Source organism: Lagenorhynchus albirostris, chromosome 12 (assembly GCF_949774975.1).
Source record: "Lagenorhynchus albirostris chromosome 12, mLagAlb1.1, whole genome shotgun sequence".
NCBI classification, from domain to species: domain Eukaryota; kingdom Metazoa; phylum Chordata; class Mammalia; order Artiodactyla; family Delphinidae; genus Lagenorhynchus; species Lagenorhynchus albirostris.
In genome coordinates this window covers 10,294,569-10,321,600 of record NC_083106.1, presented here as the reverse complement: position 1 = coordinate 10,321,600, position 27,032 = coordinate 10,294,569, and the positions used below count along the sequence as shown (strand labels likewise).

At 39.8% G+C, this 27,032-nt stretch overlaps 1 protein-coding gene across 6 annotated transcripts in view; it reads left to right on the top strand.

Moving 5' to 3' along the window:
* The window catches only part of ARID1B (AT-rich interaction domain 1B), a 411,101-nt gene that overhangs the window by 2,694 nt on the left and 381,375 nt on the right, over positions 1–27,032 (top strand). The window lies entirely within an intron of this gene.

Sequence of the window (27,032 nt, the reverse complement as noted above, 5' to 3'; positions counted from 1 at the left end):
CTGTCACCCAAGTCTTGCAGCGTTGTTAGGAAGTGTCCTGCACTCTTGCTGTTTCTTGCTCGTAGGCTGAGCCTAAAGACTTGACTTGATCTCCTTTGCAAGGTTTGGAATTTGAATTGTGGAGGTAAACTGGCTGTAATAGTCTCCAGACAGCTGCCTCTGAGTTGACATCTAATCTGCCATCTGATTGGCTCCCCTCTCACCATTGGGCATTTAGCACTGCTGATGTAAATAGAAGTGCTGAGCAGTACAGTCACAAAAATTCTTGCCACAAATAATAACTGAGCTCTATTACAAGCAGATGTAAGGTTGAATATTATTTAAAGCTTAAATTATTCTACATCATAGTTACTAATAAGAGGATTAAATACATAGAAACATTATGCTGGTGTCCAGGATTGGGCATTTACAAAATCCAGCTCTTTGACAGTCTCAGCAGGGCCATTCACTTCAATTGTAGGGTGAGGATATGGCAATTGAAAAATAATTAAACCAAGAATTTTACTAATTTTTGGATTTGTAAAGCTTTTATAAAAGTACCCTTTATGGATTAAACCATGGAAAAAATTTGAATTATGTCATCACATGTGGTTTAATGTAAAATTAAAATTTATATCATTAAAAATGTCAAGATTCTGATATCCAACAGTATCTTTTAGTAGTATTTAATTAGCTTTATAACAAGATTAAATCTATGTTTCTAGTAAGTTGTGTTTTAACAGTTCTGATTGTTTTAAGCTGTTGGTGGATGAGAAGTTTTAGTTAGAATTGACATTATGTTTAAGAAAACATGAAGTGAGGAAGCTATATAATAATTTTTGCAGACAACAGTTAGTTAAAAGGGAAGAAATGGATGTTCTTGCGAAATTTAAAAAATCATTTTACATTTGCTTCTGCTTTGGAAGCAAATGCCCCAGGAATCTTTTTTTCCCCCTTGATTATTTTGCTAGGTTAGGTAATGTGAACCTTATTTGAACTGCTCACACAATGTTTTAGGGAAACTATATTACATGCAAGTTGTGCTGGGTATGTTTCTTCCAAATAATTTTACTTTCGTAGACATTACAATTTTTTAAACTTTCAGAGCATTAAAATATGTTAGAAAGGAATAATGGGGGTTGTAATATATATTTTTACTCAGCTCATTTATTTTAGGAAGGTGTATTTTAATAATAACCATATCTTAGATGAGAGACCTGTCAGAGTGAATGCAGTACTGAATTTAACAGATAATCATGCGAATCCCAGGCTGAGGACGTTGGTGTCCACTCCTTTCTAATCTTTAGTTAGTGGAATTTTACTTTTAATAATAATGTGTTTTCCTATTCTTCATAGAAAACTTGGAATTTCAATTTTTATGATTTGTACAGGTAAAAACATAGAAAAACCTTGTGTAAATAAACCCATGTAATTTTAAAAAGATTTGCTTTGTCAACTTCCTTTTAAAGGGACAGCTTAGAATTCACATCTCTGTAAACTAGAAACCAGGATGATAGAGGCAGATGTAGGTCGGGGTTGCTTTACGCTATTTTTTCGTAATGGAACCAATTATTTTAAGTATTTTGTTTTCTTGGAATGAGAGTGAATTCATTATGTCCCCAGTATGACCCTTGGGAATAGCTTTTTTATTTTTGAGGGGGAAGAAAAATGATGGGCATGTGACCTAGATTCACAGATTTCTTTTAGGTACCACCGTTTAACATGTGGAATGTGTCTCTTTTTTATATTTTTTCTTTTTGGAAGGCTGGTATCATTTAATATTTGTTGTGACAGTTATCCTAAGGAACAGTCGTTTGTCCAGAATATTAAATTACTGCATAACTATAGGTCATGAAGTACTATTAAATTTTCTTGTGGCTTTTAACACATTTAGTTTCATTTTTGATTTTAGGAATGGTTTACATTGGGTGGCAAATGTTTTTGTAATTGAGAACAAAACATGTGCGTATATTGTAACGGGAGGGTCTTTTTAAAAAGTGAAATAAGGCATTTTACGATACAGTTTGTTAGTAGGTTTCTGTGAGATAAAGTATTCAGATAAAGCAATCTCAAAAGAAATACTCACGTATTTAGCTCACGTAACTAAGATTTTATGATGTCCACATTTGTGCTGAATTTCATTAATGCTATTTTAAATTTAGTTTTATATAATATAATACAATGTAATTAAAAAAAAGCTTTATCTACCATTAAAAGAAAAGTGATTAGCTGACTTACAAAGCAGGAAGTTACAGGCTGGTTCCTGATTACCTTAAAATTTGTATAAGGTACATTATAGCACTTCCCACTTTGCCCACTCAGTGCAGTGTTACCCTATGTGATATGTTAAATCTTGTAAACAAATATTTGTGGCCTAAATTGATATATTTGCCAAGGTATGACTGGCCAGCTGCTCCATCGTCAGAAGAGGTGGAATTGACAACTGTGTTTCATAGAAAAGGTTTACCATTTAAAAAACAAAGAAAATATAACAAAAATGTCTGTAGTTGTCTGATTTTCTGTATTATTTGGAATGAAATTATGCATAGCTTAAAATTGTTTTCATTGGTGATCTTGATTTCTGTGTACTTTTGGCAGTGTGTTCTTTTTTAATGGCAACTACTCTGTAAGACAGCTATCACTTAAATTTACGTTTATATTAACACAAAATCGATAAGTATGTTCCAGGGAGCAACATATTCTTACCTTGCATCTATGAAGAGAAACCCTATTCCCTCGTTTTTCTTTGGTTTTGTTTTTTATCTATATTTAGGAATGAATTTTTGGCAAAGCTTTTTAGACTTGTTCCATTTTTCCCATGCCATGTTGTATCAGAAGTATTAGAATTGTGTTGTGGATATGGAAATATTCCAAATCACACTTAGACACTTGTAGTAATGAACAAGCCTCTAAATATCGTTTTCTTTCATTAGAACTAAGAGAGTAACATCTTCACTCTGGTATAAAAACAGTATTAATTCTGGCTTGAGAACCGATTTAAAAAATGTAAGACAATGTAGAGGAAGTCTCTTAATATAAAACTCGGTAGTTTTATTAGACATAGACACATTTTAAAGAAAACAGGTGTAACAGAATGTGGTTGAATTTTCAGTTCTATTTCTTATTAACGGACTTTATTACTTTATAATTTGGAGCAGGGTGTATCTAAAACAATGACTTCTGATGTAATAGGAACTTACTTATTTCCCTAGGATAAATACCAGTGTGACAGGCAAACCAAAAAGATGATCATTTCATTTATTTAACCCTATCCTCTCCTAGGGAGAAAGTAGTTTCGTTTAAAGTTTTTGGGGGTTCTATGAAATTTTGCTACTTATGTTGAAAACTGACTTGGAAATGTATATTTTGGATGTATTGGCATAGGAAAATATATTAGCTTTTTGCCTAGTGTCCTCAATTGAGAGGTTTTTCTTCCTACTCTCCGGGACACTGATACTGCTCAGTTAATGGATCTGTGTGCTTTGATCGTATTTGAGGAAAAGGAACTAGAATTTCACTTGTGTCACTTTCATTTTGGGCTGTGTGTAGATGTATAAATTTGAGTCTTATATTTGTGTTTGAAAGAACTCTTGTGTGTTACTTAAAACAACAGATTTATGGAGGCTCAAAACGAGTATTAAAAAAACTCAAGTTCCATGAATATTTTTGCAATATTTAGATTTTCAAAATGGATATTACAAAAATTTATGACATTTTACAATCTTCTTTATACTTAAGGACCACATCCACATGCTAGGCCTTGTTGGAATTGGGTAGATTTTGATCATATGCCTTTTCAGAGGTGTCCTTTCTTTATCAGGATATTGGTGCAGATTCTCTGTGGCTATGTAAAGGAGAGTTGCACAGTTGCTGTGTATGCATGCTTGAGGCAGAGGAATCCCAGGTCCTAGTTCCCTGTAGTGTTGGGGGAAACTACCAGGCAAAACTGCTCATCCACCAAGGGTACATTTATGTAGATGTACAACTATTACACAGTATTGCTTTTTCCAGTTTGGAGGCTGTTTATGTAAGACTTAAGTGGCCCTTTTTGGTTTAATTCAGTGGTTGAGTGAATTAATTTTGATCTAAAATCTTGGTATATGTTAGTGACTTTTTCTCTTAGAAATCTGATGAAAAGAAAATGACTTAGGTATAATTACCTAAGTATCATTTATTGTCCAGTTATTTTGCTTTATGCCATTGGAATGAATGGAATTGTTGATATATGTATATAATAGTTTCAACAATTCACGTTAATTGAATGACTGAGTGAGTTTATCAAAGTAAAATATGTGTTTCTACAGTAAATTTTCAACAAATATGTTTTATTTTCAAAGTCTTTAACTTGGAGTAATTCTAAGAAAACTGTTTCATTAGATTTACTTAATTGAATAGGAAGGATCCAGTGGCCGGTTTTTTTTAAACCACTTCTGAATGGGTCAATGCCAAGGATATTAGAAGGCTACTGAGTTTGACAGGTGAACTAATGATGAAATTGATTTGTTTCTTGAGTGATATTTATTGCTAGGAAAGAGAGGAAACCCTTAAAATCTTAAGCATATCTGATTTACCCATAGACTCTTATTTTTGGTAGATGGCAGCAGAATCTGGAGTACATCTGTCACAGCAAGGCAGTCCTTCTGAATTGAACTAGATTTGGCCTCTTTAACTACATTCTGTAGGATGCACTTCTCAGTGTCTCCTTGGGCCTTGATGAAAGATGAAACGTGAGAATCAGATGAGAAGTCATTCCTTATTAGGTGACTCTGGAAGGGAAGCCATATTTGATGAAATCCAGGAGAAAATTCTAGGCCATGTTTTTTTTTCTTCTGTGTGGGATGCTAAAAAAGTTATATATATGTGTATTTTTTTGATAGTGGCAAAATATACATAACATAAAATTTACCAGTTTAGGTGTAAAGTTCAGTGGCGTTAAATACATTCACATTGTTGTGCACCCCATCCTTTCCAGGACGTTTTCATCCTCCCAAATTGAAATAAAAAAATTTTTCTTCCCTTTCTTCATGTCAGAATTTAAAATTGTTAGTTATTAACATGTAAGTAAAATAAGCTTATTTTTATAACCATTAATCTTGCCACTTCATAGTTTATGAGTAAATCCTTCCTCAGAGGGACACTAATGGTGTTTTTGGTTTGTTTGTTTTTAGTTCATTACTTCCAATTCTAACTTTAGGTTCATCTTCCCAGGTTTTGTCAATTTGGAAATGTGCATTGTGTAGGTTAGTTGTTTCATTGTCAGTTATGTCATTAACAGCTGAAAAGCAGCTTTTTGAAGGCTTTCTGTTTAAAGGTTTGAGGTACTTTGTTGAGAGAAGTCTGGGACTTTGTTAAATAATAGGATATGGAAATGAACTGTTAGCCTGATCATTTTCCCCTTATTTCTCATCTTTTGCATTTTTAGCCTCTTTAAAAAATTATTGGTTTTATCTTTCTACTATTAGCGGAAATCAATTGTAATGATAATTTTTTAAAAAAGGGTATGTTAAGTTTTGGGGCATCTCACCCTCCCAACCTAGAGCAAACAACCAATCCACGTGATGCTGTGTCCTTTTTCATAGTGTTCTGTGCCCCAAACTTATGCTTCCCCCCCTCATGTTTTTAATTTGTAGTCCTCTGCAAAACTGCAGAAATTCTTTGCAGGTGGAAAAATTCCTAAATTAAGATGATTGGTCTCTTAATTAAATTTTCGAGGCAGCTGCAAAGGGATACTTCTTGGAATCTGGTTAGTCTTTCCCGTGAACAGGCTTTTTGTGTGTAAAATATTGGGATCGTATTTTAGTTACTATGGATGCTGATATGCAGTCACATCTTTATATGGCCAGTTATGTACTTTAACACCAGAGTCCATAGAGGGCACGGAGAAAATGAACTGTGATTAAAGAGCTTGTGCCGGGAAGCAACAATTACTTCTTAAGGTGTAAGCATTTACCATTTGTGTATGCTGTGAGGTGTATGTTAGGTAAGTATATCGACTACAGACTATCAATTGGCAAATATTTATTGAGCAGCCATTTTCTTAATCAGCCGTGTGCCAGACGCAGATGATAGCCAGGGTGTGGGGATCATTGCTGCTCCCGGGTGCAGTTCAGGCCAGAGACATCCTGCCAAAGCCTGCTCCCCCTGTACCTGGGCTTGGTATTTTTGGCATGGTCGTTGACTTAGAACTGGCTCATTTAAACAAAGTGCAAACAGCAACCAGGTGGGTCAGCCGTCTTCTTGGGTAGGGGAGTAGATTTTGGCAAAACAAGTAATTGTAGATCGTTGTGATATAGTTGAGGTGAGCTAATGACTCTTCTGTTGCTACCAGTCAGTTGCTGGCTTGGTGCCAGAGCACGATAGCGCTCTACTACGGAAAATGATAACTAAAAGAAGGAAAATGTGATGCCTTTGAAATTTATGTAGAGTGGTTCTTTTCCTTTTTCTCAGTTTTCTACATTATACAGGCTCTTGGGAAAAAAGTTAAAACAGTCTGCTCAGATTTAGGACGATACTTAGATTGCTGGAGTATTTTTGGTAACTGTTTAAATAATGTATGCTGGCTGAGGAGTAAATTCAGCTACTGCTTCTGGGTCCTGAAATAAACCTTTCAGAAAGCAAGGCATTGGTGATTAGTGGAGGATGTTCCAGAATCCTTAGTATCTCCTGTTTCCTTTTGTGATGAGTATCTGAGAAATGAAACCACTCACCATACTTCATAGTCTAATTTTGAAATGCTTGGTAATTCTAGAATGTGTCTAGAATTTGGCATATAATTTCTGAAATTTTAAGAAGCAGATTTTAAGATTCAGTGATCATGTATTTATATATACAAGCTGTAAACCCATTTTACTATCCTTTAACGTATCTGCTACCTGTTGGTATTTTTAATAATAAGTTTACTTTACCCAATGAATTATAACTGACCTTGGAAACGGAAATGTAAAACATTGCTACTGCTGAGTAAGTATCTTTCTGAAGAAGCAGACAAATTCCTAAGGGAGCTGACATGCTTGTTGTGTATTAGTTTATTTCTGTGATTATGAGGATTTATGAGAGAATATGAATATATTGCCAGGTTTCCTGATGTAAGGGAAAGATTGTGGGCTTGGAGTTGGGCAGACCCTTTGATTGATTTGTAGGCTTCAGTGCTCATTTTCTCTGAGACCTGGCAGGGGCTCAGCTTTCTTATCTGTACTGTGGCCTGCTGGGCGGGGTTGTCACTGAGGTCATCTCTGCAAATCCTGTAGCATCCTTACGTGGCACCTCTTCTTTCCCCACCTGTCTGTCCACTGGTGTAGTGAAGCGGGCCTGGGTTCTTGTTCTCTGCCTGGCCCTGCTGCGCTTCAGGGTGTGGTTGAGGACAAGTCCCCGCCTCCATCAGATAGTGACCCCTGGTCCTTCCCAGCTGCAGAGTTCTGTGCAGCTTTGAATTTAAAAGAAAATATACTGCCTAATCAGTTATGCACCACTGAATATCTTATTAAACTACACTAGATCCCAGACGCGTTCAGAGAATATCAACTGAGACCTGTGCAGATGTATAGATTTTGTGAATTCCACTGTAATTTCCCTCAGAAATGTAGTTATGTGCTGATTGGGACTCTTGTAAACAGTTACATGAATTGGTTTTGGTTTACCAATAGCGCCTATGGGGGGCTGATGCCATAGGAGCTAAGCCACTGACCCATTCAAGATTCCATGCTATGTATTAGTAAGTTCTGTCCTCGGGCCAAGAGTCATTCCTTTCTTCGGCCTCTTAGACCTTTCCACTTTCATGATCTGCAAAAACGACTGGCTTTTTAGGGGAAGTATTTTTTGCAAAGGAACGAAGTTTAAAAACTTTAAAAATAGGCTTCTTTGAGCTTCTGGGTGGTAGACTTTGGTCTCTCATTAGTTAAGTAACTTGCTTCTGTATCTGCTTCAACTTCACTGAATATATGGTTCAGATTTGGTCCATAGCAAGATTATAATTTACATATCATGGAAGTTTAGGTCTGCTCTCAAACCGGCAAAACAGGGAATGTAAAACCTGAGAATGCCAAGGGCTTGTCTCAAATATGTAGAGAAGAACAGTTTTTCTTTTTTATGCTAAGATATTTAAAAGTATCAGGGACAAAATTTAATTCTGTTATGAACAAATACTGAGCGCCACTTGGTGCTAAGATACAAAGAGTAAATATAACACGTGATCCGTAATTTTCCCTGTTGAATTATCATAGACTCCTGGTGTTTTTACAAAGTGGAAATTAAAATGAATGGCTACATTATTTCTTCTGCAGTTCTATGCAGAAAGACTATATCCATCAAAGTGCATCATCTAACAACCTGAAGAGTAGATGATAATACCTTGCAGTTCTATGCAGAAAGACTGTATCCATCAAAGTGCATCATCTAACAGTTTGAAGAGTAGATGATAATGTATGTAAACTGAAAATTTCCTGATGAGTGTTATTATACATTTCACTAATTTACGTGGAAGGTCAGTGTACTTGAAGGTTGTTCTTAGGTGCTGTGACATTGATGAGAAAATGATCTTAATTTGGATTTTATTTTGGGTATCATACAGTGATTTTTCTCCTAAAGAAATGACTTTATAATATCAGTATCGTGAAGGATTTAAAATTCAGTTCATTTACCTTCACTGTATTGAACAGCCTTGAAATGTCAGGGCTTTGGGACTATAGGCTTATGTCAGTGTAGCGAGACCTGGGGCATCAGGCAGACGTTTGTGGAGAGCCTACTGTGTGCTTGGCCATTTGTTGGATGATGGATCCCTTGATGAGAAGTCCTGCCCTTTGACTAATTGACGGTGCAGAGACTAAGGACAGGTAGGCATGCTGCACAATACAGCGTAAACAGTTTAGGTGGGACAAGTTTAGATGTTAGAGGGACACCTCGCAGAGACCGGGGTGGGGTAGGAGTAGGAAGACTGTGTAGTACAGCAGGTCGAATAAGCTAAGACCTGGCTGAGGAGCAGAAGTTGACCACGTGAAGAGGCTTGGGGATTAAAGCAAGGGCAAAGGGAAGAGCTGAAGGTGTGGAGGTTAGAGAACCTGAAGGCTGGGCATTTACTACCTGTGTGACCCTGGGCAAGTCGCTTCCCCTCTCTGAGGTTTGTAGCTTCCTCATTTCAAAGGGATGGGAAAGAATACATAACTCATGGAATTCTTGTGAGAAGTAGATTTGATAAGTACTGGTATACTACCTGGCAAGGAAAGGGATGTGTGATAAGGAATTGAAACTAGTTAGGTGTGATTCTGTATTAGTTAATTTAACAAGTTAATTTAACAGCCTATTAGTCTTTCCTCTCAGAACAAATAGGTTAATATTCAAAGCTTATTTCGAATCCAGACAGTGTCAGTTTTTATTGCCCGGTATGTCTTTATCTTGCCAGGTGTTTAGGAAAAGTTATGGAGCAATTTATCACATTTCTAAAATGTCTCCTGTGTTTTCCAATTTTTTTTTTAACAGTCATGTTTTTTAACTGGTAAGGAAAAATAAATTCAGAAAATCGATAATTAGAACATTTAATTTCACCACCATCAACAAACATTTAGTGACCTTGGTGTGTAGTGACCTTGGTGTAGTGACCTACAGGGACACGGTATTAGATAAAAAGATATCCAGAGAATATTGGAAAATGGTTAAACATCGTGATGTTCATTGTTTAGCGTAGAGGAATATTCTTAGATTGCTAAGTGAACATTGGCAATTAAAATAAATATAGACAGTTTGTGGTATATTTTTATTTTACTTACTGCTCCATTTAATTAGAAATATGGATTGAATAACTCTGACCTCATAAGCAATCTAAAATTTGAGTTGAAGGAAATTGGTGGTAGGCAGACAGTTTGCAGGTTGATGAAATGGATCTTTTGCTTCCAATTAATTTTTGCCGTATACTAAACAAGTAGTTTATTATTGTTAACTGCTGAAAGTTTTTAAAATTGTAGTAATGTTTGTAACGATGTTGCTGGGTCTGAAACCCACCCTTTTCCCCACTCTTGGTGCCAACTCCCTTTCACTTCATTTGTCTGGATAGAGACAACTCAGGAAATGCCGTGCCCCCAGCAGGCAGAGGCGTGCTTTATGAAGGCTTGGTTTCTCCCCTGGTATCCATTATGTGTGTCAAGACTGTCCTTTCTCCTCCATTGAGATGTTTGTCAGAAGTATGAGCACTTTAAAGCAGGAGTGTTTTACTTTTATTCAACCATTCATTAGTGAAAACAGGATGTGAAAAGCAGTTTTGTGTTTTGTCTTTTACCATGCATTAAGTTCCTGTAATTTTCCACATTGCTATATTATGAGTGAAGAGAGAGAGGAGAATGGAGGGAGAAGATGAATTTTATTTAAGGCAGTTATACTCAGATAACTTGAAGGAATGTGCTTTTTTAGTGTAAATACCCTTTTCTTGGTGTTTCACGGTTCTTTGAAAAGCTAATGCAAAAAACTTGTAATCAGCTATTAAGATATTTGAGGCAACTGGTTGTCAATACGTTGAAGTTTTATTCTCGGTGGATCTAGAAATTTCATATAAGCGCATTTTGTGAAGAGGGGGATGTGCCAGCCTGGCTAAACTGGTAAAGCTGAAATCTGAATTTGATTTGCATATGTGGTATTTTTTAGGGACTCGCAAAGTTTCGCACATGAAATAAACTAGGTAGTGTGTATGGCATCACATGATCAAAATATTTTTCCCCTTGCTGCTGCCAGAAGCTATCTATTGCTTTTCAACAATCTTACTTGTTGGGCATCATGCCAAGATGTTTAAGACAACCCCTTACGTGAGCTGTTCCATTCTTAACTTCTTTGACTGAAGAGCCGTGACCTTCACATATGTAGATTAGCCATGTGCTCTGTGAATTGAAACTTGCTGCCTCAGGAAGAAAGGGTTTTTCTTTTTATTCCACTGGGAATTTGACAGCCATTCATCCCTGACCTGGGCAGAGGTAATGCAAGGAAATTGGATTCAAATGGAACGTGGACAGATAACACAGAGAGGCAGGCAAGCTTACCTCCTTGTCGAGGATGAAACTATCTGTGGTGTGGATAATGTGTTGTTGTGAAGGATCTGAGAAGCAATAGGTACACGGGGCGGGGGCGACCGGGTAGGGAGAGAGAAATCAGTGTAGGAGTTCCGGAACAATGTCCTTTTAAAATGGGAAAGCGTCATTATGGGCATTTCTAATTAGTTTTGACTCCACTCTTTTTCTCCTAACCTAAATTTTTGAAATCTTTTTCAATTTTTGTTTATTCCTTAATACTACTCGAGAATTAAATAATTTTAATATTGTGGGCAATCATGGGCTTAAACACATTTAATTTAGACGAGTCTTTCAAAAGTAGAAGTCACTAAAAGGTTGGGGAGATGAATGTATCACCCGTGTCTGGAGGAATCAGCGTGTTTGTCTTTGCGTTACAGAATCTTGAAATGAATTGATAGTCATGGACATAGATTTACTCATGTGAGAGTCCTTACTCAGTTTTGTAATGATTAGTAAAAGTAATGAACAGTGAATTAGGGGATTTTTATGAGACAAAACTAGATTTAAAGAATGTTTACCTTTGCTCTGTTAGTAAACATACTTGAAATTAAAGTAAAATTCAGTCTAAATAATAGTTGTGACACTTGATTAGGTTGCTGTGATAGAGCGTTGAGAAGGAAAGTTCTTATAAGAATCCTGCAACTGAAGTGGCACTCCAGCCAGTTTCTTAGAAGGAGGGGATGATGAGGGCAGTCTGAAATTTATGAGCGCTTTTGTGTGGCTTTCAGAGCCCAGCCTTTCCTGTGTACATTAGGGCTTGTGAAATATTATGGGTCAGAGCATCCGTTACGGGCTCTGTGGGAGGCCTTGTTGGTGCCCAGCTCTCTCTGTGGGGTGCAGAAGAGGACGTCTGTGTGGGGAACATGCTTAATGGATACAGTAGACTAAGAGGGAAGGAAAATTATCCTTAACTCGAGGAAGACTTGTTTCTTTACCATATGAGGATTAACAAAAAAATAGGAAAAAGTACCTGGTCATGATCATGCAGAACATGGGGCCTTTCCTGGATTTCTGTTAACGTAGCAGACGTTAGGAGTGATGGTCCATAGGTGGCAGGACTGATGTCTGACTGACATCTTCACGTGCAGTTGGGAAGATGGAGCAGCAGGTGCACCCGCAAAATTACATTAATTCAAGGGCGGAGGTGAGGAGGAATGGCCCGCCCCCCGAAGACAGGGTCATTCTGCCATTGGAGGAGGAGCAGGGCAGGCACGTGACTGAGGTCAGAGCGGCCAAGTGCGAGCGGCCTTCCTGGGGAGCGGCCAGCTGGGTGCAGACGAGGCAGGAAAAACGGCAAGGTGGTAGTGAGTCGGCAACCAAATCTTGAGTGATTTTTTCCTTTTTTTTTTTTTTTTTTTGCGGTACGCGGGCCTCTCACTGTTGTGGCCTCTCCCTTGCGGAGCACAGGCTCCGGACGCGCAGGCTCAGCGGCCATGGCTCACGGGCCCAGCCGCTCCGCGGCACGAACCCGCATCCGCCTCATCGGCAGGCGGACTCTCAATCGCTGCGCCACCAGGGAAGCCCGATTTCTCCTTTTTTTAAAGGGCGACCTGTGTAAGACTGTAGCGTGGCGACACATGAAGCTCTTACAAATAAACTGCTTTCCATTCTCCGCCTCCCGAGTAGAGAAGTGCAGATTCAGAGAAAAAGTTTTAGAAGAGTCCTAAATAATAGTGAGCTACTAAGATCACTCCTTTTACTGAACACGGACTCCGTGTGCCAGGCCAGGCACACTGCACGGACTGGCTGCAGCCCTCGCAGCAGTCTTGCCAGACAAGTGTCCCTGTTTCCTAGACAAGTAAACTGGTAGAACTAAGAAAGTTCTTCAATACCCAGGTCTGTCTGATGCTCAGGCCTACATCCTCTCCACTGAAGGAGTGGTTCTCAAACCTGGTTGCCTGTCAGATTCACCCAGGGAGGTGGGCAGGGTCCCCAGGCCCCTCCCCCAGGATTCAGATGCTCAGGCTGTGGAATGGCCTGTATGCCCACCTTTCTGCCACCCACAGAGGTCGTGGACAAGCTAGAGGTAAAGTTTAAATAAATAGACTTCGTGTAACCATTAAGACATGTAGAATTACGTTCTTGTAATTGAGCTTTGGTGTATTTTAGCCCCATAGTCATACCAGGCAAAGGAGAGGAAAAATCTGCTCCAAGGGCATGAAGGTGGCTATTGGATTTTTCTGATAGTGTCACTGAGCATTAATTTACATCCGCCTGTTGGGGGAAACTGTCCCATGATCTGGGTCACTGCTTTAAGTTGAGTTGTCAGGGGAGGCTGTGAAACAGTCTGTTGACGTTTCAAGAGGAGCACAGGTTCTCTTCTGTTTGGGGTTATTATTTGCATGTGGCTGTAACTGAAGTTTCTGGGATGGGGAGGCGATGGACCAGCACGTAGAACAGTATCTACTAATATGTGCTTAATAAATATTTTTGGATGAGAGAATAGATGAATGTACCGGACAGCATCTCAAGGTCACTTGGTGTTAGGAGTCCAGAAACCTGTAAGTCCAAGAACGTAGAGGAGAGGACAAGTGGCAGTCAGGGACCAGAAGACTGGAGAGAAGGGAGGATACGGGCAACTGGAAGAGAGAATTTCAGAGTGAAATATCAGCAAAATAAAAGTGAATGTCATTATGTGCCCAGAGCGAACTCCTGTGGTGGTAAAAGTTGTAAGACAAACCCCCAAATTAGCATATCTTAATCAGGGTGTTAATGTACAGTTAAAAGAACAAATGTAAGGCAGGAAAATCCTCTAATCCTTTGGTGAGGTCATTTCATGACATTGTAGTCATGATGATTTCCTTTTTTGCTGTTGCCACATGGCCCTCCTGGAGTTGTCGGTGGTGTTGGGAAGATGTGAAGAGCAGTCCGTCTCTGGAACTAGTCAAACTCCTCATTTTCATTTGCTGCCTACTTAGCTGAGGAACTTCTAGGCTGGCTGGGGCCAAAGGATGTCAGGATGGGTCCTGAGACCCTTTTAGTCTTTTCTCTTGCTAATTGTGTCTAGTGGTAAGGTACAGTACTGGGAAATTCCCCTTTTATGTCCCCACCTATTTTTCTCTTCTAAAATTTGTCAGTTAAACCAAATCTCACAGCTTTGAAAAAGAAATCAGTTTGGCTCATAACCTTGTTTTAGACAAGTGATGCAAGTTAAATTCCACTTAACCAATGCTGCAGAAGTGTTTGAGCGTTAGGAAAGTTCACAGTACGGGCTCTGTTCATGTCTATTTCCTGGGTTTTGAGCTTGTGTTTTCCTCACCTCCTGCTTGATCCTAAATTTGAGGCTGAGAATATTTACAAATGACCTACCTCCACAGTGCTGTTTATAGCTTAGAATTAAATGAAGGCTTTCCTGTCTCTTGTTTCCTATTTTCTGATGATATTTGATTTCATTTTACTCTTTATAATAATATATCACTACTAGAGTAATCTTGGATTTACAGTTTTTGAAGTTAATGCTGACTGTACCTAATCCATCTCAAGCAAATGAATCAACAGCCTATTTGTAGGAACCCACAGAAGGAAAAAAAACAAAGCAAAACTGGTAGTCTGTTGCTTAGGCCTGTTGCCATGTGTTACAGGCACGTCCTTTTCTCAAGACCCGACCTTTAATTTTGTTTGGTTCTTCAAACTTCTGAAGGGATGGGTGCAGCCACATTTTAATCTTGTTTGTTATGATATAAGGTATGTCTTGCCTAGAAAGCTAACACCTGTCTACCTGTGCTAGTCCTTTCAGAGAATTTCTGCAGGAATGTTATCATTCACCTAGTGCTGTGGTTTTCAACAGTGCAGCCTTAACATTCTGAAACAGCTGAGAAAGCCCTAAGAAAATACCTGTCAAAATGCTCATGAACTTAACTCTGTCAGAGAAGAATAAAGCCGTTGTCTCCTTCTTCAGGCTTAGATGATAGTTACTTTGTTCCCCATGGTAACTTTCCTTTTGGCCATATTATAAGTACAAAGTGGAGAAGTTAGTTGAGCAGCTCTGGGGAGCAGTTTCGAAGTGAGGCACCCGTGGAAGCAGACAGGTGAGATGCCATAAGTTCTGCCAAAACACAGGGAGGAAACAAGCTGTGCTGGCTGGTCCCTTGTGCCCTTCTGAGGGCATCGGGGGAGAAGCAGGTCAAGCCTTACACGCCTTGCGTCTTTGAGAGCCTCGGACACCTCCTGTCTGCAGGAGAGACAGTGATATGGGGACATTTTGAGGGGTACTTTCTGTACCCCAGAAGACCCTGCGAAAGAAGAGTGGGAAGCCAGCGTTGGAGCAGGTGGAAGACCTGTTGATCGCCAGCTACTGTGCTACCTTATGTGCATACTTGACTCATTCTGCAAATAGCTATTGCTATCTACCTAGATACTGGTATCTATTTAGCACCTACTGTGTGACAATAGTGTCAGGTGCTAGGGATAAAACAATGAATAAAACCCAGGCCCTGCTTTCATAGGGTCTACCTTCCAGTGAAATTTAATCCTAGAGATAGCGGAACCACGCATCTACAGGGCGGTGGTAGCTTTTATGGTAGGCAGACCAGCAGCACAGGGGAGTGCAGGAGAATCGAACATTTTCATAGGAATGAGGCTATATAAGAATATATATAAAAATCAGTTTGTAGAGGAGCCATCGTGGTTACTTCCGTAGTCTCTTACAAACGCTTGGCACGCACCCCTTGTGTCACAGGGCAGTGATCAGACGTAGCACTTTCACTGTCAGTGGTTGAAATGGCCCAGGGCAGCCCCAGTGCTGTCTTCATTCCCTCCAAGCTGGGAGGAAGAGGTGGTGCAAACCCAGAGTTCTGGATCTGACTCCACAGGGAGAAATCCCATGGGATGGTAACCTTTTGAAGGTGTTCAGTTGCTTTTGAATCATCCTGTATATTTAGTAACAGGCTGTGGTTTTGAACATGTTGGGTTTGAGATGTGTTCCAAACAGCTAAGTGGAGATGCCTGTAGGCAGATGGAAAGTAGGGATCTGGAGTAGAGGAGGGTGATCTGGGCCCAGAATATAAATGTGGGTTCTCAGCATGGGGTGTCAGTTGAGAGTGGGGTTCATGAGATTGCCCTTGGGAGCACGTGTGTGAAGAGAGGGGTGCTAAGGACTTTCAGGGGGCATCAGCATTGAAGGAGTGAAAGGAGCCAGCCAAAGAGTTGTAAAAGGAGGTGGAAAATGTGGGGCAAGCTCCACAGAAGCCACGGAGGACAGAGGTTTCTGGAAGAAAGACCTGCACAGCTGTGGTAAGCGCTGAGGAATGGTTAGGTAAGAGTGGGAGTTGGCATCTGGGTCATTTGGGCATTGGTGGCCTTTGGAAGAGCAGTGAGGAAGGGGGCAAGCAGGGGGCTGAGGAATGCATAGGAAATGAGAGAGACAAATTAACTGGAAAACAAATTAACTGGAAGAGAGGTAGAGAAGTCGCATTTGCTGTGCTGCCTTCTTTGTGCCCAGGAGCTGTGCTGGGTGATCCCGAAATGTCAGTTGACCTTTTGCCTCTCCCAGTGGACCGGGCACTGCTCTGCTGGGGACAGGAGGGCTGTCCTCTTCCTTGTATCCCCAGTGCCCGACGCATCCCCACTGGCGGGACTCAATGTTTGCTTATTGAGGGCCACACATGTTGCACAAGGCCTCAGATTTAATCCTTGCAACATGACTACGTGACAGGTTTTGCCATCCTCATTTTATAGATTCTAAGGAAACGTAGGATCAGAGGGGCACGTGTACTTTGACCAAGGGCATCAAGTGTTGGCCCTGGAGTTGAACCTGAGTCAGGTTCACGCGAAGCCCATGCTGCCCTGGTCTTTGTTAAGGGTGGAGGGTATTTCATTAGAGTTGTAGGCTGAAGGGAAGGAGCCACATTTTTATAACGATTATTTACAGACATTTTCGGAAAATAAGTTTTGTGATATGTTGAGCTGCCAGTGTATTTTGGGTGCTTTTGCTACCTTTGGTAAGCCGGACTGTGAACATGAAGTAGTGAGTCGGCTGGTGTGATGGAGACATCTTTGATGTGTGGAGAGACCTCTTAAAACAGAGGTGATTGCATTTGGGAAATTAGCTGTGGCTTTGGCAGTCATCTTAGGCTAAGGCAGTGGTCAGAAGGAGTATAAGTTGTTCATCGTTTTCTCGTTATTCCCTCTGAAAACTTGTGTTTGAGAGCTGGCATTCAGGATTGGCCACTAAAAATTCTGAAACAGTTTGCTCTGTGTGTGTAAGTTATTCTCTGATGTTAAAATTGTTACTGTAAGACAGGTATATGTTTTCTACCACCTACTTGTGACACCGTTCTTTAAATTAGGACTCACATACACATCCCCTTTTTGAGTATTACAGATTATAGGTCAGAGTCCCACCTGGTGCCTAAAACCTCAAAGGGAACCTCATTTGTTTTTCCATTGTACTGAAATATTACGTATTGAATAATTAGTAACATATGCTTTGTTGAAGAGTTACTAGGTATCAAGCACTGTGCTAAGAACCATATATGCATTATCTATGAATTTGGTAGTATTATTGTATACATTTTACAAATGCGTAAACGAAGGCACAATCTAGATAAGCTTAAGGCACATATCTAGGAAGTGGCGGAGGCTCAGCGCGAACCCGTACATCTGTCTCTATTGCCTTCTCAAATACTGTGCTGTCTGTATTTGTGCTCAGCAGTTACTGGCATGCGTAGATTTAGGTGAGTGACCTGAATTTATATTTTGGAAGCTGTCATTATAGTAGCAATTTTTTTCTTGCTTTTTGCATTCACATCATTTGATTCTATTCTATTCTATGAGGATATTGAAAAAGTTGATGAAGAAAGATACCTCCTTTCCATAGATCGGATATTATTTTGTTAGAGAGATAGCGAAAATAGAATCTTCCAAGAAGCCGCACAGTAAGCGGTAGGAGTCCCAGCCACCGGGTAAGACAGGAGGAGTTGTGTCCTTGGTGTCCGAGACTGGGACTCTCCCTCCTTTCCCTGTGGCAGACATTTTTCTTATGCATGTCCCTTCTGCCCCATCAGTAAGGAAGCAGATTTGAACTCAAGTGTATTTCTTTTTTGATGAGAATGTGGAGGGGATCTTTATACTTGGTTTAGCTTTCATTACCATTCCCCCTTCCAAAAGAGAAAACTCAGCATCAGGGTACATAACATGACTGAAGGATCTTTTTTTCCAGCAGACAGCCTTTTTAGCATTAAAAGTACTCTCTAGAACTGCTCTGTCCAGTTTTGTAGCCAGTAGCCACATGTGGCTGTTAAAATTAGTTAAAATTAAATAAAATTAAAAATTTAGTTCTGCAGCTGGACTAGTCACAATTTAAGTGCTTAAAAGCAAATACAGCACAGAATAGAACATTGCAGAAAGTTTTATTGGCCACTGCTGCTCTAGAGCCTGGTTGCATCTTGTAATTTTTAAAACAATTTAAACATACGATCACTGTGCACTGCTCTTAGTAAGTACAGAACGTGAGCTATTTGAATTTTGGATGGCTATAAATAGGAAAGGGTCTGTATAATCATTTTCGAAACTCTTTGTCATCAACGGTACAGATGTATTGTGATGATCCAAAATTAGAAGGAATAATGAAAAATCCGATGAAACAATATTATAAGAAAGAATTTCTTTCTCTGTTTTGGAGTGTTCTGCCCAGGCTTCTGCCAAGTTTCCTGAGGACCATAGACACAGGGAGGGCATGTGTGTCATCCACTGTTTTTAATAGGAGAGAAGATGTGGCTGCTGTTTGTACCCAAGCATGCGGGAGGCCTTTTAAGTTGATTTTGTTTTATATCCACTGCAAATAAATGTAAGACTAGTTAGTGTTCTTTTCTTCTGCAACATTTGAAGGGAAGTACTTGATTTCTGTCTGTGTCGCAGTTTGAACTTTAACCAGTGGCCTGGTAGTTGGAATAGGTTATGCATTTTGCGGTGGAAAAAAAATCAAATTGCTTTCTCAAGGTTGACTGAAATGTTTTAACTCTTCATAGCAAATGAGGCGTGAAACAAATTGTCAAAAGGATGGAGACGAAATTATCGCAGTACCGAGTGTTTAACTGGCTGGTGACGCTCCACTGAAGGTGTGAGCTGGGCAGATAAATGTGTAAACGGCACCTTTCTCTTTTTCTCCTACCCGATTTCTCGCAGCTTGTCTTCACTAAAGGACCTAAATCTGTGTCAGAAAAATCACAGCCCTTCTGGAAGTGTTAGATTAGTGTTGCTAGGAGGAATAATTAAGAAGTACTATAGGCTGTGGATTAGAAGAAATACACTTCCTGTTTGCAAACATTTGACTTCACATCATCATTAGATGAAGCAAAAATAAGTTTTTAGTGTCTCTGAAAGCTTGATTATGTGTAAAGTATGTCAGTGGTTCTCTATGCCCATATACTTCGCTCTTCATTTGTTGTGCATTGCTGTACTCAGAATAACACCCTTTCTAGGATTTAGGATTTTACGATTTAGTTGTTTGAATAATAATGCTTGAACGGAAAGATAATGAAGTGTTTAAATCGTGGACTTTTTACTTTTAGAATATCAAATGTTAATTTAAGGAATGGTGGAGGTTTAGTTTACTAGGGGGCACTTTATAGTTTTGGCTGTGCTACTCCTTCACTTTTCATTTTGAAGCTCCTCTTTAGGTTCTTAGAATTTATTAAGAGATAGCAAATAGAAGGTTACAGCTCTCCTAGCCTGCTGGGGCTTTTAATTTTGAACACAGATCATAGAATGGCTACAATAGATGTTTCATACAAAGTGAGGGGAGAAGTATTAAATTAAGAGAAAGGTCATGCATTGGCCTTGTTTTTCTGTGGCTAAGTTATTTTTATATTTTTAAGTATGTTTAGCATCTTATAAGCAAAGGGGTATATGAATATATGTGTACATATATGTTCATGAGTACGTGTCTTAGGTATATTTATGTATGTGTGTATGTATTTGATATTGGGTTGGCCCAAAAGTTCGTTCGGTTAAGGAATACGTTGTTCAATAAAGTTCTTGGTGAAAATGAAAAAGGTCTCTTATTTTTTACTTGAAACCGAATGAACTTTTTGGCCAACCCAGTATAACTACAAATACGGGCCACGGTGGGAGGCAAAATCCTCCCACTGGCACAGCTGATGGTACTTCGGCATCTTTCCCTCTGCTTGTTCCTTCTGATGGATGTATATTTGAGTACGACCCCTGTTTTCATCCTCTTTTTTACTTACTGCCGTAGTAGCACGTATATGTAAGGGGTATTATCAATTGATTATGCAGCTTCCAAGCAACCGCGTTTCCTTTTTATCAGGCTAACTCCAACATGCAGAGATGATTGAGTTTTTTTGCGTGTGATTTTGTCCGTTTATTAAAAGTCTTTCAGTGAAGATGTAAGAGCCAGCATTTTATGTATGGAATGTAGTCCACCTTTATAAATTTAGGTAATAGAAATGCATGTATATTTCCTGTGGGTTTTCACATATAAAGGAGTAGTAGGTCTTCAAAGATTGTAGTGGATGCAACTTACCTTTTTAAGAGGGAACCAAAATATTTTCCTTTCCCTTCCCTTTGATTGACTTTCATCTTTGAGCTAACTAGCCATCTGTCTGTCTGTCTATCTACCTGTTTATCTATATCTACTGTCATCTGTCATCTTCATCCCTCTGTGTCATATCTGTCTCGTATTTACCTAGACTTATCTTTGCTTTTGTTTTTGCATTTCTTTATGACCTGTCCACCTCCCACATCAAGTGAATTCTCCGGTTGCTTTCACAGCGTGCTCTTTCTTGCTTTCATTTTGTCTTTTTCTTTTTTTTCCCTTTTCCTTTTCTTGATCCAGTTCTTCCTGTCCCCTCCTCAGCTCCTCACGTTATAAGCTTCAAATTCCATATCCTGCCTTGAGTGGGCATTCATGTAAAATTTTTCCTGTGTCTGTTGTTACTTTTTGCCAATGCGTATTAAAGATCTGGCCCTTTTTATTTCTTAATGTCCCTGGTTTTTTTCCTCCTAAAACTGTAAATTTAAGATTAGGCAATATTACTAATAGCCAATATTTATAAAGAGGCATGCAGTTAGAACAAGAGTTTAACAAATGCAAACATCTTGCTGAAGTTCTCTACTCGCTGACCTTTTGACTGTTTAACCAATAATTGCATATTATGACTGTATTTGTTTGCTTTTGGAACCAACATCCCTCAACTTACCCTGAGTCTGGCTACGTCTTAGATGCTTTTTCTGGGGTGTGGTGTTGGCTCCTTGGATTTGAATCTGAAGGCAGATTTAGCATAAACACTTGACTCTCTCCTGTCTCTTGCTGGGCAGTATGCTTAGCGAGGAAGGGAGTGAATAGAATAGTCCAGCAAGTAAGGGATTCGGTTTGAGCCCTGCCGCATATTAGGTGATAAAGTACCTGAGTGCTGGGTGGTTAAATGAGGTAGTATACATAAAGCATGTAGAAAGTGTCCTTAAGTGTTCCTTATTACCGTTGCCATTATGGAGGAAGCAGGTCTACACTTAATCGAAGATCGAGCGTTGATTTGCCTGTAGGAATACTCTCTGCTCTTAGGGCTCTTACCAGAAAACTTTTTATCTATCCAGTGGACACCTTTGCGTAGAAAAAGTTTTTTTCTATCCACAGGCCACCTTTGGTTTTATTTTCTTTCTTTTCCACACCTGGATGGAAGAATAAAGTAGGAAAAAGAGTTACATACATTTTGCGACTTTGAAACCTTGTGATGGCGATCGTTTTCCAGTTGGAAAGCTACATTCCTAATTTATATAATGGCTACTTTGCCTCTATCACATTCACTAAATTAAGCTTGATGCTGCACCCAAAAATCTTAACCATAAACCTTCTGTGTCCTTATCAGTAAAATGGGGATTATGTGAACTGCTGTGAGGTCCTTGGTAAATGATAAACGCATGTACAGTGTATCTAAATAAACCTTTAAAGCGTTTTTTTTTTTTTTTTTTTAAGATTATGGTCTTCAAAAAGTGCTTTTAAGGGCTTCCCTGGTGGTGCAGTGGTTGAGAGTCCGCCTGCCGATGCAGGGGACACGGGTTCGTGCCCCGGTCCGGGAGGATCCCACATGCCGCGGAGTGTCTGGGCCCGTGAGCCATGGCCGCTGAGCCTGCGCGTCCGGAGCCTGTGCTCTGCAACGGCAGAGGCCACGGCAGTGAGAGGCCCGCGTACCACAGAAAAAATAAATAAGTAAATAAAAGTGCTTTTAGTTTCTGAAGTTGAGACACTGTGCCTTAGTATGCGACTCAGCTGATGAACGGGTCCCGTCTATGGCTTTCATGATTTCACCAGAGCTGGCTTAGAGGTGTTCCTGCTCTCCATTTGTCCTTTGTTCTAAAAACACATTTCCCATAAAAATATATTTCACAAGTTTTTCTGCATCACATTTTCAACCAAAGTTTAAATGTGGATTGCTTGCTTTTACTTAGTAATAACAACTTTGCGGATCACTTAATTTCCAAAGTGCTTTTCTTAACCTAGTTCTCACAGTAATCTTGTGAGGTTTGGTTAATATCCCTCCCTGAAGCACAGTGACTTGGTTAAGGACGCACTTGGATCTCAGCTAGATTTTGTTCCCCAAACCTAGCTTTGGCACTGCACACCATCTCTGTGGTGTATATGGTATCCGTTCGACTTATGGACACACTCAGCGTTTAGAGCAGGGGTGGGCAAACTTTTCCTATAGAGCGCCAGGTAGTAGCTATTTTTGGCTTTACGGGCATGGTCTTTGACTTTCTGCTGAGGTCCCTCTAAAGTAGGCACAGACAGTCTGTGAATGAAGGGGGAGGTTGCGTGTCCATAACAGTATGGACACAGACATTTGAATTCACGTAATTTTACATGTTGTAAAATACACTTCTTTTGATTTTTTTCCAACTGTTTAAAAATGTAAAAAGCATTCTTAGCACACTGGTCCCGCAAAAACAGGTGGTGGACCAGATTTGGCCCACGGGCTGTAGTTTGCCAACCTCCGGTTTAGATCATGATAAGGACAGGATACACTTTTCCATTTCAGATTCCATCCAGATCCGTCACCTTCCCCCCAGTTAGCCGTCTTTATTTACACAACTCTCTATTCCCTCGGATTTTGGCTCAGGCAGCAGCACTTAGCTGGCATGGAGCTAGGAAGATTTTCTGTCTTTCAGATGAGACTGAGGTCTAGAGGGAGTAAAGAGATCACCCAGGGCTGGAAATCCCATTAGCAGTAGAGCCTGCGCATGTTAATCCAGGGTTCTTGATTCTCCATGCAGCGGTTTATTTTGTTTTATTTTTTACTGGCTGTGATTTAATTGTGTTTCTTCGTGTTCTAGGCAGTCTGTCCATTCCTTAATTTTCCCCCCCAACATTTTGAGTTTTAGTCTGAAGTTTTTTTGTTTTTTTTTTTTAAATTACTGAAGTGTAGTGCATGAATACATTCTTACGTAGAAGATTCAGACACTGGCAACAAGTACATTGAATATTTAAATTTCCTTTTACTGCTTCTACTTCCCCAAAGTATACACTCGTAAGTTCAATGTATTTTTTCTGATCTATTTTTTCTTTAAAAATACTGCATATGACCATATACAATTATATAAACATAAACATCCATGTATAAATCATACTATACATATTCTTGGACTGGCCTTTTGCCCCATTGAAGCCTCTTTCAGACACATCACAGCATGTCTGGGTAATTGTGTGTGTGTGTGTGTGTGTGTATGTATGTGTGTGTAGAGGTTCTCTTATTATTGTCTAAGCAGTCACTGAAAAAAACACAATATCGTTTCTCCTGTGGGCCACTGAGCCGTTTTGGACTGTCGCTGTCTGCTGAGGGAGTTGGCCAGGAGGATTTGCCTGGAAGGACCACGAAGGGTCTTTAGGCAGCAGCCCCACGTCACTTTCTCTTCTGATACCCTCAGATGCTGTCCTAAGCCGCCTGTGTCGCTGTGTGCTGTCCATAACAAAAGTTTCGTACAAAGACTGTGTTATAAAAATGCAACCTCTTCATCGCTGTGTTAACCCTTGACGCTTTAACTCTATTGTATTCCAAAGCTGAGGCAGAGGGAGACATTTCAAAGTAATAGAATTTAGTAATTGAAATTTCAAAAGTAATTGAGAGAAGATGAGAGCATTTCCTATTTGGAAGGCATCAGCTGGATTTTTTTCCTTAAGTTATTTTCATTGTATCTAGTTAGCTTCAGAAATACGAGTGGGGAGAACAGAAAGCAGAACGTGGAGTGGTGTGTACCGTGGATCTCGGAATACCTCGAAGTTCTCATTCCTTTTCAGGTACAATACCAAATAGATAGCCTACTCAGATGTAGGTCATAACTTTGTAATTAAAATCTCTAGAAAAAAAAGGGAGCCTTCATTGTGTTCTTGGCAGGCTATCACGTGGTGTTCTTGTGAGTGTGGGCTCTGGCCAAAATTGACTGTGACCCAGAGCAGCCCTGGTGCTGAAGTAAATCCTTGTAATTCTCTATAGTCCCCGTACCACAGATTGCCGTGGAGTCATACCTTTTCCCCTTTCATTCTCTTTCATACTTGATTTTTTTTCAGTTTAGCTGAAATTAAAAAATAACACTGAAGTACGCTGAATCTCCGTAGTTAATGAAAATTGAAAATAGAAACATCTGTGTTGTTTATTAATAAGGATTTATTCATTAGTTGTGCCAATTCTTTATTTGTTGATCTGGTTTTAAAATATAAATGAATATCCCTCTTGTTTTTGCTTGATAAAAGAAACTTGAAAAAAAAATTTAGAGCTACTAAAATCTCTGATTAAAAAAAGTGTGAATGATTTTAATTTCTTTGGACTTTGGGGAGACTATTTTAAAGTTTGTACACAGAAGTTTGTTTTATCTGTGTGACTAATTAAAGTTAATCAAAGTCACATGGCTGAGCAGATCTCTGCACTATTACTTTTTGGAGATTTTTATTCATTGTATCTGATTTACTCAGTTGATTTGCTGTTATTCTGTTAAAAGTAGAACCCCAGTAACCTAATGTAAGAAAGCATTGGCCATCTCATTTTTGGGCTCCTTTACGTTGTTTATTCTGTGCACCAAGCTGGTGCATAAAGGCTCAGTGTGTTTTGGCTCTGGACTGCTGAATAGCGTCATGTCATGACTGACCTCCTGACTGTAGAGAAATCAGCACGAGACCCACAGTGAGTCTTTTGGTCTTTGCTTCATATGCTTTGTGAAAGATGTGGTCGTTTTGTACGCAAGATGTTATAATGGGGTATTGACATTTTATTGACCCAGAAACCTGGGTATAAATTCAGCTGCCTTTCTTTTTAAAAAGAAATTTTACAGTTGTAAAATTTTAGCCCTATTTTAATTTTGGAATCTAGATGAAACCTAATCCCTGGAGTGCTCTTTCACTGTTGCAGTGTAATCTTTTCATATGATACCTGATTTAGTTGGAAACAAATTAGTAACTATGCATGCTTAAAGGAAGCAATTTAATAAACAGGATTTTAGAGAAACCTAATCAGAATTGTAAAATGATACTAGCGAATCAATTGCATTATACAGAATTACTGGGTTAGATGCAGCTTTTAGATAAGTGTTGGCAAATCTGAGGCTTCTGTACCACCATTGTCAAGAGCATTTAAAAATTTGCCTCTCACTTAAAAAAAGAGGGAGGAGGAGAACTTCCCTTTCCCCTAAATTTATTGGTTCATTCAAAAATGATTCACAAATAACTATCTCAGATCACTTGGGCTGAGGCCAACCAGACAATACATCTGGCTACAGCTGTGACACGGTCTCTAAAATTAAGTTCAGCGTGCTGGGCAAGGCTTGCCGTTTGGAGTTGGGCAGGGTGTATTATGTGGTAAGGTAACATGAAAAAGATAAAGGGATACCATCCTGAACCTGAGGATTTAAGTAATCAGCTGGGAAACCTCTATGGCTCAAAGCCAAGGAACCAGCTTTAGGAGTGAGGTGAAGGCTGGCAGGTGCCACAGGCTCTAACCCAGAGACATTTGGCTAACCTTACACATGAGGTATAGGCAATGAGGAGTAAACAACTCCCATTTTAGATCATTTACGTCCCTTGTCAGCATATATGTTTATACTATTAATAGTTGCCATTAGTTTTAACCACTTATTTATTTTTTATTTTTTATTTTTTCTGTACGCAGGCCTCTCACTGCTGTGGCCTCTCCCGCTGCGGAGCACAGGCTCCGGACGCGCAGGCCCAGCGGCCATGGCTCACGGGCCCAGCTGCTCCGCGGCACGCGGGATCCTCCCGGATCGGGGCACGAACCCGTGTCCCTTGCATTGGCAGGCGGACTCTCAACCACTGCGCCACCAGGGAAGCCCTAACCACTTATTTTTAATTCACAATTTTGTCCACATTTTCTTACATTGGTATCACTGCTAGTACTTGTTTTTTGAGTTAGACTTTACGTTGACCTTTCAATCATATTTTAATTGTCTCATTCAGTCTACAGACATGTATTGTGCTGGGCTCTGGGCATAAAAATTTAGTACCTACTTGCAAACTATTCTGTTTTATAGATGAGGAAATTGAGGCCTAGAGAAATTGAGTGACTTGCCTCATTTCAGGTCCTCTCGCTGGTGAACGAGAATTGGATTCCTGTTCCAGTTCTGTCTAGATTACAATGTGAGGGGCGTTTTCTTTTATCTTTGTAAACTCAAAGTTCTCTTAGACTACAGAAGAGACTAGGGCTTCCCTGGTGGCGCCGTTGGTTGAGAGTCTGCCTGCCAGTGCAGGGGACGCGGGTTCGAGCCCTGGTCTGGGAAGATCCCACATGCCGCGGAGCAACTGGGCCCGTGAGTCACACCTGCTGAGCCTGCGCGTCTGGAGCCTGTGCTCCGCAACAAGGGAGGCCGCAGCAGTGAGAGGCCCGCGCACCGCGATGAAGAGTGGCCCCCGCTCGCCGTGACTAGAGAAAGCCCTCGCACAGAAACGAAGACCCAACACAGCCAATCAGTCAATCAATAGAAATGCTGTAGAATTATAAAAAAAAAAAAAAAAAAGGAGAGACTTTTAATTCTTTCTGATGATTTCATAAC